At 37.8% G+C, this 13,835-nt stretch overlaps 1 protein-coding gene across 7 annotated transcripts in view; it reads left to right on the top strand.

Moving 5' to 3' along the window:
* Positions 1-13,835, top strand: part of CDC42SE2 (CDC42 small effector 2) — a 115,250-nt gene that overhangs the window by 30,152 nt on the left and 71,263 nt on the right. For 4 of the 7 annotated variants that reach the window (XM_080803676.1, XM_080803671.1, XM_080803674.1 and 1 more), the window contains exon 2: positions 10,609-10,692. The gene's annotated coding sequence lies outside the window, so the exon portion shown is untranslated. Of the gene's footprint in view, positions 1-10,608; positions 10,778-13,835 lie in introns of all 7 variants that reach the window. The other 3 variants (XM_080803677.1, XM_080803675.1, XM_080803672.1) reach the window with 1 other exon arrangement.

The raw sequence follows: 13,835 nt of genomic DNA, 5'->3' as shown, positions 1-13,835 counted from the left end.
TTATTTTTTAACAATTTAGGGAGTATGAATTCACTACTTCTCTATTTAGTCCAGTATCTTTGGGCAGGCAGTTATACTTTATATGGTTCTTTTTTTAAATAAAAAATTGCCTTTCTGAAACTTATGCATAATGGCTTTGGTTCCATCCTCTTTGATAACCCACGGTAATGCTTCCTCTTTATCATGCTGTATGCTTTGGCCTACACATATTTGAAGGCTGTCCTATCTCTGTTTATTGCTGAGCTAAATCTCTAGTTCCCTTAACTCTTACCTGACATCTTTTTCAGACTCCTCACCATTCAGCTCTTCTCTGGATATATTCCTTTTCTAATTTTTAATTTTTTAAAAAAATTTGAGTATAGTTGACATACAACATTAACACTGGTTTGACATGTACAGCAAAGTGGTTCACCTTCTTTGTTATGGTGTACTTACCACAACTTTAGCTACTATCTGTCACCATGTGATACTATTACAATATCGTTGGCTCTATTCTAAATGCTATGCTTTTATTTCTGTGACTTACTCATACCATGACTGTATCCCTGTATCACCCACTCCTCTTCACCAACTTGACCTACCCCCCCATTACCTTGCCTCCCCTCTGACAACAACCATCAGTTTGTTCTCTGTATTTATAGGTCTAATTCTGCTTTTTGTTTACTCATTTGTTTTTATATATTCCACATGAGTGAAATCATATGGTGTCTGTCTTTCGCAATCTGATTTATTTTTACTTAGCATAATATCCCCTGGGTCCATCCATGTTGTTGCAAATGGCACAATCTTTCTCTCTCTCTCTCTCTCTTTTTTTTTTTGAGAGTGTGTGAATATCTTCACCCATTCAGTAGTTGGCCTTTTTGTTTTGTTGATGGTTTCCTTTGCTGTGCAAAACCTTTTGCTATTTTGATGAAGTCCCAGTAGTTTATTTTTGCTTTTGTTTCCATTGCCTGAGGAAACGTGTCTTAAAAAATGTTGTTAGGGCTGATGTCAGAGAAGCTACTGCTTATGTTCTCTTTTAGGATTTTTATGAATTCATTGCTTTAATCCATTTTAAGTTTACTTTGGGTATAGTGTAAGAAGGTGGTTCACTTTCATTTTTTTAACACATAGCTGTCACATTTTCCCAGCACCATTTATGGAAGAGGCCATCTTTCCCCCATTGTATATTCTTGCTTCCTTTCTCATAGATTAATTGACCATATAGGTGTGGGTTTGTTTCCGGGGTCTGTATTCTGTTCTATTGGTCTGTGTGTGTCAGTGTTGGTGTCTGTACCATACTATTTTGATTACTACAACATAGTAGTATATCTTAAAATCTGGGATTGTGATGCCTCCAGCTTTGTTTTTCTTTTTCTGGATGTGTTCTGGTTAACAAAAAATGTCTCTTAAGATACAGTACCCAAAACAGCATGCCGTATTCGTGAACTTGTGAATCTGAAATTATAGACCTAAGTTCCTTTTCATGATGTGGAGGTATAAGCAGGATTGATAGATAACTTCTTTAGTATGAGTGCCCTAAAGGGAAGGTGCCTGATACACTATAGCAGCACCTAATACAGATTTGGGGGTTGAGGAAAGCTTCCTGAAGGAAGTGATGGCCTTATAAATTCTGAAGGGTATGCCAGGCAAGAGATGGACAGCAAGTGGGATAGCCTGTAGTCACAACAGAGAGAATCTGGTGTTTCGTGGAACACAACGAAATTGAAAATGGTTGGATGGCACAGTTATGGGGCATTGAGTGGAAGAGGAAGTGAATGATGTTAAAGGGAAAACTGGGGACCACATCATAAAGACCCTTAGAAATTGTACTAACTGAACTGTTCCTGAGGATAATAGTGAATCATTAATGGCAGTTTTAAGTAAAAAATAAACAAACACCCCCAGCCATTCATTTTAGAAGGATCATTCTGTCCCAAATGCCAATGAATTGGAGGGGCTGAGATGTGCCTGGAGATGGGTTAACAGCTATAATGGTATTTTTTAGATATAATGGTGGCGCTTGGACCTTGACCAGTGGCTCTTGGGTTGGAAAGAAACAGACTGGAAAAATAGTTCAGGGAATTCCATTGTTGTTTGGCTATAGCTGGGAGTTATGGAAAGGTAGGAGTCAAGGATTTGGTTTGTGAAACTGGGTAGATGGAGAATTTAATGAAAATCATTTGAATGGGGGGGGGCACCTGGGTGGCCCAGTTGGTTAAATGTCTTCCTTCTGCTCAGGTCATAATCCCAATCCCACATTGGGCTTCCTGCTCAGCAGGGAGCCTGCTTCTCCCTCTCTCTGCAGCTCTCCCTGCTTATGCTTTCTCTCTGTCAAATAAATAAAACCTTTAAAAAAATCATATGAATGGGATTGGGATAGAGGAGTGCTGGGGAAGAAGTGGGGTTCAGTTAAGCTTGAGACAGAGTAGCACATGGGGGTGGGGTGTACTAGATGCCTTTGGTTATGTGAGGTTGAACTGAAAGACATCTAGGCTGGAGAACCTTGGATAGAGCTTTGCTGGGAAAGTAGGTTTGGCTGTCATCAGTATACATATGGTAATTGAACTCAGGAGAGTGATCTCAAATAACTTAAAAGAGCATTTGTACAGTGAAAGAGGAAGGCACAGGCTGAAACTCTTAAAGAACTGTGACCTTATTATATTTGAGCTAAATACCTTTGGTGTTTCTGATTGGATTATTTGGGAACCAGCAAAAAGAAAGAAATCAGGGCTGCTCCAATTTATTTATTTAGTAGAAACCCACCCAATCCTTTGATTGGAGTAATGAAAAATGGTTCCTAAAATATTTCCCTTAGTCAGCTCTCAGTGTCTGAAATTCATGTTACTAGAGGTTCTCTACTTTGGGGTAAGGCATTGTTTCTCAAGGAGTTAACCTGTTAAAATGTAGATATTCCTAAAGACAGCTAAAATATTAATTGGTGGTGGTGATATTTCTGGGTCAGTAGGGTTTTTTTCTGGAATTCAGACTGAAGGAAGAGATAGGAATTTGAGATAGATTAGGCTTGGAAAAAATATGACATTGTTGCGGAGTATAGGGCAACAGAGAGACCTGGAGGTTACCAAGCACCTGGATAAAGAGATAAGGAGAGTGAGGGCCACAGACTGTGAGTGTGTGTGTGTGTCTGCGTGTGTGTCTGCGTGTGTCTGCCAGTGTGCGTGCAAAATGGGGATGGTGAGTTGGAGAGCAAAGAGGTAATGCCATTAAGAAGAGATAAGAGGGGCGCCTGGGTGGCTCAGTGGGTTAAAGCCTCTGTCTTCAGTTCAGGTCATGATCCCAGGGTCCTGGGATTGAGCCCTGTGTCAGGCTCAGCAGGGAGCCTGCTTCCCCATCTCTCTCTCTGCCTGCTTCTCTGCGTACTTGTGATCTGTCAAATAAATAAAATCTTAAAAGAGAGAGATAAGAGAACATTTAAGAAGAACTAAATAGATGGAAAATCCTGAAAGTATTTCAGTTACAAATTAGGGCAACCATATAATTTATCATCTAAAACTAGGACATATTGAGAACATATTTTATCTAAACTGGGACATACTGAGGTAGGGGAATGACTTCTGAGTAATCACATTGTGAAAACTTGCATAAACTGGGGCTATCATAAGCAAATAACAAATGGTCACTGTAGTTATAATGTGCTTATTTCAATATAGTATAATAAAATACTGTCAGTTTTTAGCTACTATGTGTCAAGCATTGTTCTAAGCAAGCACTTTATACATCTTAATTACATTCTTTTTTTTTTTTTTTCTTAATTACATTCTTAAAATAATCCTCTGAGGTAAGTAGCTGTTGTTTCTTTATAGTTGATGAAACCAAATCTCAGGGAAGTTTGCCTATAGTTCTCCATGGCAGTCAGCCTTGGAAACAATGAAGTGACATAAACAAAATCCAAGTAAACTCTTAAACACTACATTATACCGCACTGGCTGTGGGTGTGCGTCTGTATTTTAAAATGCCCTTTAACTTGGCTCAGAAAAATTACTCTTGTCGTGTTACATCATGTATTAAATCCCATTCCCCTTCTGATTGCAATTTATCTGAAGGCTTACTTTGTGCCAGGCTACATTTGAGGCATTTTACATGTATTAACATAATTTAAACCTCACAATAGCCTTATGAATTACTTCCTTTTTATAGTTTAGGAGATTGAGGCATGGTGAGTAACTTGTCTAAACTCAACACATTTAGTAAGTGGCAGAGCCAGAATTCACACTCTGACAGTTTGACTCCAGGGCCTGTTTTTTCTTTCTTTTTTTTTTTTTAAGATTTTATTTATTTATTTGACAGAGATCACAAGTAGGCAGAGGGGCAGTCGGGGTGGGGGTGGGGGGGAAGCAGGCTCCCTGCTGAGCAGAGAGCTCATGCGGGGCTCGATCCCAGGACAAGATCGTGACTGGAGCCTAAGGCAGAGGCCTGACCCACTGAGCCACCCAGGTGCCCCCAGGGCCCGTTTTCTTAATTGCTATCCCCTACTGCTTCCTCTAGTCTGCATTCTTTGTATGGACCTGTTTTCATTTCTCTTGGGAGTGGTTTGTTTTGGTGCCTGGTAAAGTGTGTGTATACCTATATAAGAAAGTTTCTACAAAGTGGTTGTACAACTTTGGGTTCCCACTGGTAGTCCATCTTTATTACCTCATCCCTCCTTTTCTGTTTTTTTATGAAGGCATATGCAGCCTTTTCCATTAGTTTTGAAACTCTGGTAGTTAGAAATACATTCATTCTCCCTGTTTAAAAGTTTTGCCTAATTCACAGCTACTCGTGTACACACCGTCGCTTCTATCTGTTTGTGTAACCCTACCACATCCTACACTTGTAGGGTCTAGGAATGTTAACAGCACCAGTGAACAGTACCAAGAAGCAAAATGTCTTGAGTCTTTAATTGTATCACCACTGCCTATGATACTATTGCCCAGATAACTTTTCACTTAAATTGTGTAACTGAATGGTTATATGCCTTTCTTTACAGTGTACTTAAGGAGGAAATAAATGGTAGTGATTTATTGCGGTACTAATAGGTATTATAGTGTACTGATTAGTTAAGAATTTTAGGACAAATTTCTTTACCTTTCTGAATGTGTAAAATGAAGTAATTGAACTAGATTTCTCATAGATCTTTATTGTTTTTGCCAGGTCCATATTTCTTTGGGAAGAAAGAAAGAATTAGCATTTGAAATTAAAAGAGCAAGGAGATGGAACACATACATAGTACATATTTTTCTTTCAGTATCAGAGTAATTTAATAGGGTCAAGTTCTGATAATTGAAGCCATTATACATTGAGGAAAAGTGGAAACCAAACAGAAATGTTACTGTAAGACTTAGGGCTTTAGCTTCTTGTAATTTGACTGGCTTAAACCTAAGACTTTTGAATTGCAGTGGATTTGGGGACTTAAAAATGGATTTTTTTTTTTTAAAGATTTTATGTATTTATTTGACAGACAGAGATCACAAGTAGGCAGAGAGGCAGGCAGAGAGAGAGGAGGAAGCAGGCTCCCTGCTGAGCTGAGAGCCCGATGTGGGGCTCGATCCCAAGACCCTGGGATCATGACCCGAGCCGAAGGCAGAGGCTTTAACCCACTGAGCCACCCAGGTGCCCCAAAAATGGATTTTTATTTTTAAAATCAGAAGAGCATTTGAGGGTTGCAAGGAATCATAAAGCTGGTCTAGATCAACTATCTGATATTTTCAAATCACTGCCAGTAATATCCTGACTGCTGATGATAGGTGTCCCAGGCAGGACATCCCCTTTGCGGCAGCAGTGGCTCAGAAAGATATTCTAATATGTGGAAAATAGAGCCTCTGCTCATTCATTCTAGTTGTGTCATTTGTGCTGATGCAGAACTAGCATAATTTTTTTCTGTGACTGCCCTAAAAGTATTATAAGGTAGCGCTGTTAACTCATTTCTCTAAAGATAAAGCCCTTCTTTCATAGCAGTGTCATGGAACTGAGCATGATAGCTTGGAGAATAGATATCTCTGGATAGAGATGGGCTTACACACTTGTGATATTACCTAAAATAAAATTTAGTGATTAAATTCACCTGAAGAAATAATGTAATGTGCTCTGTTATCACTATAAATAACAGGCAGATGGGGGTAGAGGTGCCATTTAATAAGGTGTAAAAAGCACCAAGCCATGCCAGCAGTTAACAATTAAAATGGATCTGATTTCATGTTTCTTCATTAATTCTAAGCAGAATGTGAAATACATTGTAGTAGTGATACTGAGATGAATGCTAATAAAATTCCTATATTAAAAATGTTTTTGGTTGACAGGGAAAATTTTTTTTTTTGTCTGATTCCTACCAAATGTAATGAAAGCCTGGGGTACTTTGTGAACTGCATGTGAATGAATAGTAATGAAATCCACTAAATTTTCTTTATGCGCATGCCAAATTATATGGGGTTAGCTAGAGTGCAGTTTTTGGTATATGCTTTCTTTGTGATTGGTAATTATGGTTTTGATCTTTAGCATTGAGATAATACACTTGTCAGTGGAATTATTTTCCAGAAAGAAAGATAATGGCCATGATTTTCATAGTTAATACATTGAAAGGGTCTTGCCTTTCATATTAATCAGTTTTGCTACCAGTTATTAATATGCAGTCAATTTGTTTTAAACTTAAAATGAACTGCACCATTTAAGTGTTCAGTTTAATAAATTTTGAAGTTTTTTTTTGTTTTTAAGATTTTATTTATTTATTTGACAGACAGAGCTCACAAGTACACAGAGAGGCAGGCAGAGAGGGAGGAGGAAGCAGGCTCCCCGCCGAGCAGAGAGCCCGATGCGGGGCTCGATCCCAGGACCCCGGGATCATGACCCGAATGGAAGGTAGAGGCTTTAACCCAATGAGCCACCCAGGCGCCCCTAAATTTTGAAGTTTTTATACCTGTGGACTTAATACTACATTCAAAATAATGAAAATATCTGGCACCTCCAGAAGTTTTTTTTTCAGCCATTGTAGATCTTCTTGTCCACCATCCTCTATTCCCAATCAACTGAATTGCTTTCTATCCCTAGAGATTCTAGAGTTTTGTGTATATGGATTTTACAAAAGGTACTCTTGGTATGGCTTCCTAGCACAATTATTGTGAGATATATCCATGTTAAATAGTGTATAATAGTTCATTATTTTTCTTAGAAGTAGTAATATATTGAATGGTTTTGCCATACTTATTATATCAATCCACCTCTTGATGGATAATTGTGGTGTTTCCGCTTTTGAGTATTAAAAATAAAGGTGCTAAAAACATTCTTTTGTGGACATAGACTTTCATTGCTGTTAGGCAAATACCTGGGAGTGAAATAGCTGGGTTTTTTGTTAAGTGTGTGTTTAATTTTTTAAGAAACTGCCAAACTATATTCTAAAGTGGTTTTACCATTTCACATTCTCATCAGTAGGATATGATAGTTCCACTTGCTCCATATCCTTGCCAACGTTTGTATTTTCCTAATAAATGATGATGTTAGGTATATTTCCATGTGCTTATCTACTGTGGGTACATCATTAGTGAGTATGTTAAGATCATTTGTTCCTTTTTAAAATAGGGTTTTCTTAATGAGTTTTGAACATTTCTTTCTTGTATTCTTTCTGGATACAAGTCATTTTCAGATAATGAGATTTGCATCTATTTTTTCCCCCCCAGCATGTGGGTTGTCTTTCATTTTGTTAAGTGTCTTGCAGATAGCAAAATTAGTGCTTTTGATGAAGTCCTGTTTGTCACTTTTGTCTTTTACGTAACATGCTTTTGTGTTTTATCTAAGAAATTTTTGCCTATGTTAAGACCACAAAGAATTTCTACTATGTTTTCTTCATGTAATTTTATAGTTTTAGGTTTTACTTTATATCTGTGATGGATTTTGAATCAGTTTTTATATGTGGCACAATGTATGGACATCCAGACATTCCACCTCCATTTGTTGAAACGGCTGTCCCTTTACAATCAAACTGACTTTGCAGAAAATCAATTGACCGTATATATGTAGGTTTATTTCTGGACTCTCATTGGTCTATTTGTTTCTCTTCAGTACCACAGTGCCTTGATATTTGCAGTTTTTAAACAAATCTTGAAGTCAGGTAGTATAAGGCTTCCAGTATTAATGATCTTTGAAGTTGTTTTGGCCCATCTAGCTCATTTGCATTTCTATGAATTTTATTTTATTATTATTTTTTAAAAGATTTTATTTATTTATTTGACAGACAGATCACAAGTAGGCAGAGAGGCAGGCAGAGAGAGAAGGGAGGAAGCAGGCTCCCTGCTGAGCAGAGAGCCCCATGCGGGGCTCGATCCCAGGACGCCGGGATCATGACCTGAGCCGAAGGCAGCGGCTTTAACCCACTGAGCCACCCAGGCGCCCCTCTATGTGAATTTTAGAATCAGCTTCTCGGGGCGCCTGGGTGGCTCAGTGGGTTAAAGCCTCTGCTTTCGGCTCAGGTCATGATCCCAGGGTGCTGGGATCGAGCCCCGCATCGGGCTCTCTGCTCAGCAGGGAGCCTGCTTCCTCCTCTCTCTCTGCCTACTTGTGATCTCTGTCTGTCAAATAAATAAATAAAATTAAAAAAAAAAAAAGAAATACATGGAATCCTTTGCTCAAGTTGGAGAGAACTGACATGTTAAGATCATTGACTCTTTGAACATAGTAGTGTATCTCTTCATTTATTTGTCATGTTTACACATCATTTGATAATTTGTAATTCATATTTTCCAGTGGTAATATTTCCAAAAGTGGATTTTTTTTTCTTTAAAGATTTTATTTATTTATTTAACAGACAGAGATCACAAGTAGGCAGAAAGGCAGGCGGAGGGAGAGAGGGAAGCAGGCTCCCCAACTGAGCAGAGAGCCTGATGCAGGGCTTGATCCCAGGACCCTGGGATCATGACCCGAGCTGAAGGCAGAGGCTTTAACCCACTGAGCCACGCAGGTGCCCCCAAAAGTGGATTTTCTGATTGTTATTTGAATAGTTCTATAGAAATGGTTGATTTTTAAAATTCTAACTATCTCTTTTCTTAATTTTGTTTTCAGATGAAGCATAGCATCCTAGTTTAGATTGGAAGAAACATATAAGCTTACAAAATGTAATGGGTCAGTATCTTGCAAGGAATGATAGGTATTACCCCCAGTATTTTGTCTTCATTTTTTTTTTTTAAAGATAATTTCTTTGAAAGAGAGCATGCATAGGTGGAGGGGCAGAGGGAAAGAATCTCAAGCAGACTCCCTGGAGCAGAGAGCCCCACGTGGGACTTGATCTAACCCAGAGATCATGCCCTGAGCTAAAATTGTCAGACACTTAATTGAGCCACCCAAGGCACCCCATTTTTTTAAGTAATCTCTGCACCCAACGTGGGGCCTGAACCTACAACTCTGGGATCAGCAGTTGTGTGCTCTACCTGCTGAGCCAGCCAGGCACCCGCCATCTTCATTTTCTTAAAATGAAATATTAGTATTCCTCATGATATGCAACCTTGAAACTTCAGACTACTTACTTAGTTGAATTTGTAGGTAATTTCGGGAAAGTAATTAATTCTGAAGGAGGAATTATTATTTTTATGGGATTCTGAAAATTCATTCAAATGACGTATTTTAGAGAATCAAGTACCGTGGTACTAGTTTTGGGAGAATGAAAGAAAGCATATGATAAGGACTTTGAGGTTTGAGGCTTATGCGCGTGAATCACGTTGCAGCTTACCAAGATGCAGAAGACTGAGGAATCCCTGAATTTGGGATTGTAAGTTTAGTTTGGACATGGTAGATTTTAGGCCAGTTGTTTGTTGACTGTGTTAAGTGCTTATATGTTTATTAGGAGGCTTGTAGATGAAGAAATATATCTTAGGTTAAAAATACACCTGAGGTCATACAGCTAAGTTATATTCAGAATTAGAACTCAAACCTAGGGCCTGCTGACTCCAAAGTGAATGTAGTTATTAGCCCTATACTATATTGTATTGTCAAGGCAGAAAAACATGCTTGGCTTTGACAGTAAAATATGTTCCCTGTGAGCTATTTTAGAAATATAGGAGAATTTGCAAAGTCAAATGCCAACAGGATCCAGACAGATAACTGAGTTGTGTTGCAAGAGTGATGACATCTGCAGGCAGCTGCAAAGCCTGTGACCCATCCAAAGGATTAGCTGCTCATCAGCTCCACCAGATTGTTAGTTACCATGTGGGAATGTGGGCCCATTATTGCTAGATCTTCTGATTTTTTTTTTTTTTTCCAAGAGAGGTCAGAAATCTTAATTTTCATGTAGAGTCGTCTTCTGATTTATAAATGTAGGCAGCTGTCCTTTAATATACTGTGTGGAGGTCAGCCTTATTTGGGTCCACCACACAAATGTGTGTTGGATTCTATCTAGTGGGCAACTTTTGCTAAGAGTTTTACCTGGTATACTGTAGACACAACACTATGTATGATGTGAAAGGGTGATAACTGTGTAATAATCACACTACAGCTTTTGAAATGCAAGTTGCTTTGTTTGAACATGGTGCTTATTGAATCTGGTATTTAAGTTCAGTTTCCTTATGGATCAGTTAGTTATAGATGGGGGAGGAGGGAATTGTTCCCTGTAGCTTTTTTGCCTCCTAATTGCATGCTTTCATTTGCATATAGGGCTGGTTGTGAAGTTTGTGGACGTTTGACTGAAACCTGGAACCCAAATGAGAAGAAACCTTCAAGGAACAACTTCTGTTGATAGTGAGTCTGCAGTCATCTGTATGCATAATATGGGATGTTCTCAACTCACAGATAGCTAAATGGGTGTCTACATTGACAAGGAGTGGTGAGTCTGACTGTCCCCACTGATAATTAACTAAATCCTATCATAAAAAGAGAACTCCTCCTCCTCCATTCTTAGCATTTACTCACTGTTGAATAGTAAGTTAATTTTTGTATTACAGAGAATGACAACAGTGCAGTTTAGGAAAGTTCCTTGTGCCTAACAATGTATTTAGTGTATGATTGCAGTTTGACTTTTTTATTCAGTTACACACATCCTTTCCTTTGCCATTGTATTTTTCTTTTATTTCTTTTCCTAATTATACCATCTTCCAAGGCCTGTCTTCTTAAAATATTCAGCTAACACTAAAATGATGGTCATGATAATTAACAGCATCTACTCAAATCTTGGTTAATGATAGGTGTTCTTGCCTTTGGAATCATTTTAGGAATAGATCCGGTTTTGGCCACTGAGTAATAGAAGGGAAATCTGTAAGAGGATTCTGGGAAAGGTTTCCTTGATTTTGAGAAAGAAGGAAAGCGTAGAAGTGGTTTTATCTGGATGTGACATCTGGAACTGCTGTGGCCGTTTTGCTACTAGCCTGAAAGTGTTGCCCTGATATCAAGGAAGGCAGAGGCAGGAGAACAGCAGAGAAGTAGAACTGGACTCTACATAACACATGTAAAATCACCCTCACTGTGCATTCCTTGTTAGCTGAGATAATACATTTCCTTAATGTTAAGCAGTTTTCCTATAGGTTTTCTGTTACTTGCTGTAGAAATCCTCTCATTTGATTTCTCCTCTTTCTGATTACCCATTGTCTTTAGTGTCTCATGCATTTATTTCTCCTTGATTATGTTCTGTGCTGTCCAGTGATGCTCCTTTGTGTATGTTGCTTTTGAGGCACATTGTAAACTTTGTGAAGTTAAGGGCTGTGTTTATATCCCTCCTTTGTCTAACACCAGTACTATCTTCTTAATAAAGCCATCAGAGCTTATTTACTGAGTTGAATTATTTGAACAAATGAGTATTTGAAAGACCAGTCTACAGAATTGAACAATTATAGAGATTTTCCTTCCTTCTTTCCTTCCTTCTTTCCTTCCTTCTTTCCTTCCTTCCTTCCTTCCATCTGTCCATCCATCCATCCAAATTTTTATTTATTTCAGAGAGAGAAAGAGCATGTGAACTAGTGGAAGGGCAGAAAGAGAGAATCTCAAGTAGAGTCCCTGCTCATGACGTGAGCCAAAACCAACTGACTAAGCCACCCAGGCGCCACTGCAGTGATTTCCTTTTAATTCACATCCTCTTCTTTCACCACTTTGTTTCTCCTTGGGATTATAAATAAAGTTTGGCTTTTAAGATGATTATTGTATAACACATATTCAAGTGGTTAATTCTTCTCTTGAGAAAATGGTGGTTGTATTTTGCCCTTTGTTGTTTTTTTCAATTTTATTGTAAATATCAGCTTTTCCTATATATTTGAGTTCTGGCTTTCAGTGAAATAAATTTCGCTCTCTGTTATAAAAACTGAATAGTTTATGGTTCTGTTTTCTCTGCTAATTATAGAAATAAGGGATGTTAAAAAGTATGGAACATAGTAATTTGGAAATAATTAGTATTTGGCTTTGAAATGCACATTTACAAAAAGGTTCCCTATGCTGTACATCTCTGCTCTGTTCTTAGGACCTAGTTGTGTGTCTGTGTGTGGAGGTAGGTTTCATGGTGAATCTAGTAGCTTGTAAGAGGAGTCTTGAGTTACAGGATGGATTATTTACTTATTTTTTTATAGCTCTATGAAACAAAACCACTTTTTTTCCTAACTCAAGATACTCATGTACTCTGCACTCTTTATTTAAATTCTACTGTTGTAATCTTGAAAAAGTTGAATGTAAACCTCTTTTGCTTTGAGAAAATATATGGTCTTGGTTTCTGTTGTATTAAAAAGGGAAATCATAAAGCCTGTGGCTAATTTAGTAATACATTTTGAATCCTTGAAAATGTGATTTTCACTTAGGGAAGGGTTAATTTTTTTTTCCTTGATGGATTGTTATTAAAATTTGGGGGAATAACTTTTTAAGAGGGAGTGAAAGGTGTATGATATGCTTAACCTATCAATTTTAATTCAGTAATACCATTCAGTAATACTAGAAGTTGAAATCACTAAGGTCAACTCTAATGTGCTTTATTTCATAAATATTATGAAGAGTTTGTCAGAATGGAACATGTGCCTTGACCCCGGGCAATCACAGCAGACATGTGATCTAAGCTAGATGAATCAGAATGATCTTAGGATATTTGCTAGGAATGCTGGGATAAAGGCACTGTTTTTTGTTTGTTTGTTTGTTTGTTTGTTTTGGGGGGGGCTGTATTTCAACAGAAATCAAAATATACTGCCATTAAACTCCTGGAAGCTACCTTCTGGCCATAAAAAGAAACCTGTTAAGTAAGAAGTAAACACTGAAGGAGTAGAACAGAGAAAAAGTATGCTCTGACCGCTAGATCGAGTCCTCCCTGAAGATAGTATACCCCTAGACTTTATTTATTTTATGTGAGCCATTAAGTTCCAGTTTAATCCAGTGTGCTTTGGATTTTATGTTTCATGTATATGGAAACATCTTAATTGATACATCCTTTATCAGCACCCATTCTAAACTATATAATGATAACTCAAGGACTTAATAAAACTTGTGAATTAGGCAAGTAAGTCTGTGATAATGCAGTCCATTATCAGGTGTATAGGTGGCAGATAAGACTGTTCATTGATTGATTACAAGGATTCAAGTATTAAGTAGAAGAGTTAAGGTGGTGAATAAATACTTAGTCCATGCCATTGCTAAGCAGTTTATTGTTAATTGGAATAGACTGACATGATGTCCTAAATACTAGTAGGATTGTTAACAGAGATTAATAATCTCTTACTAAACAAGGTTAGGGTTGTGGAAGAAAAGGAGTATCCATCATCTCTTATGACTAGCTCTTTGTTGGAGACTCCTGCTGAACCCTTCCTACCTCTGAAGCTGCTGAAACAATTGTGGGGAACCTGGAATTGGCAATCTTTAAAAAATATATATATAAATTATTATTATTTTCTATATAAATTATTCATTTTTTCTAATAAACC

The sequence above is a fragment of the Martes martes genome, assembly GCF_963455335.1.
Source record: "Martes martes genome assembly, chromosome: 5".
Taxonomy (NCBI): Eukaryota; Metazoa; Chordata; class Mammalia; order Carnivora; family Mustelidae; genus Martes; species Martes martes.
Note: the sequence above shows the minus strand (reverse complement) of the source record. Positions and strands in the feature narration are given on the sequence as shown.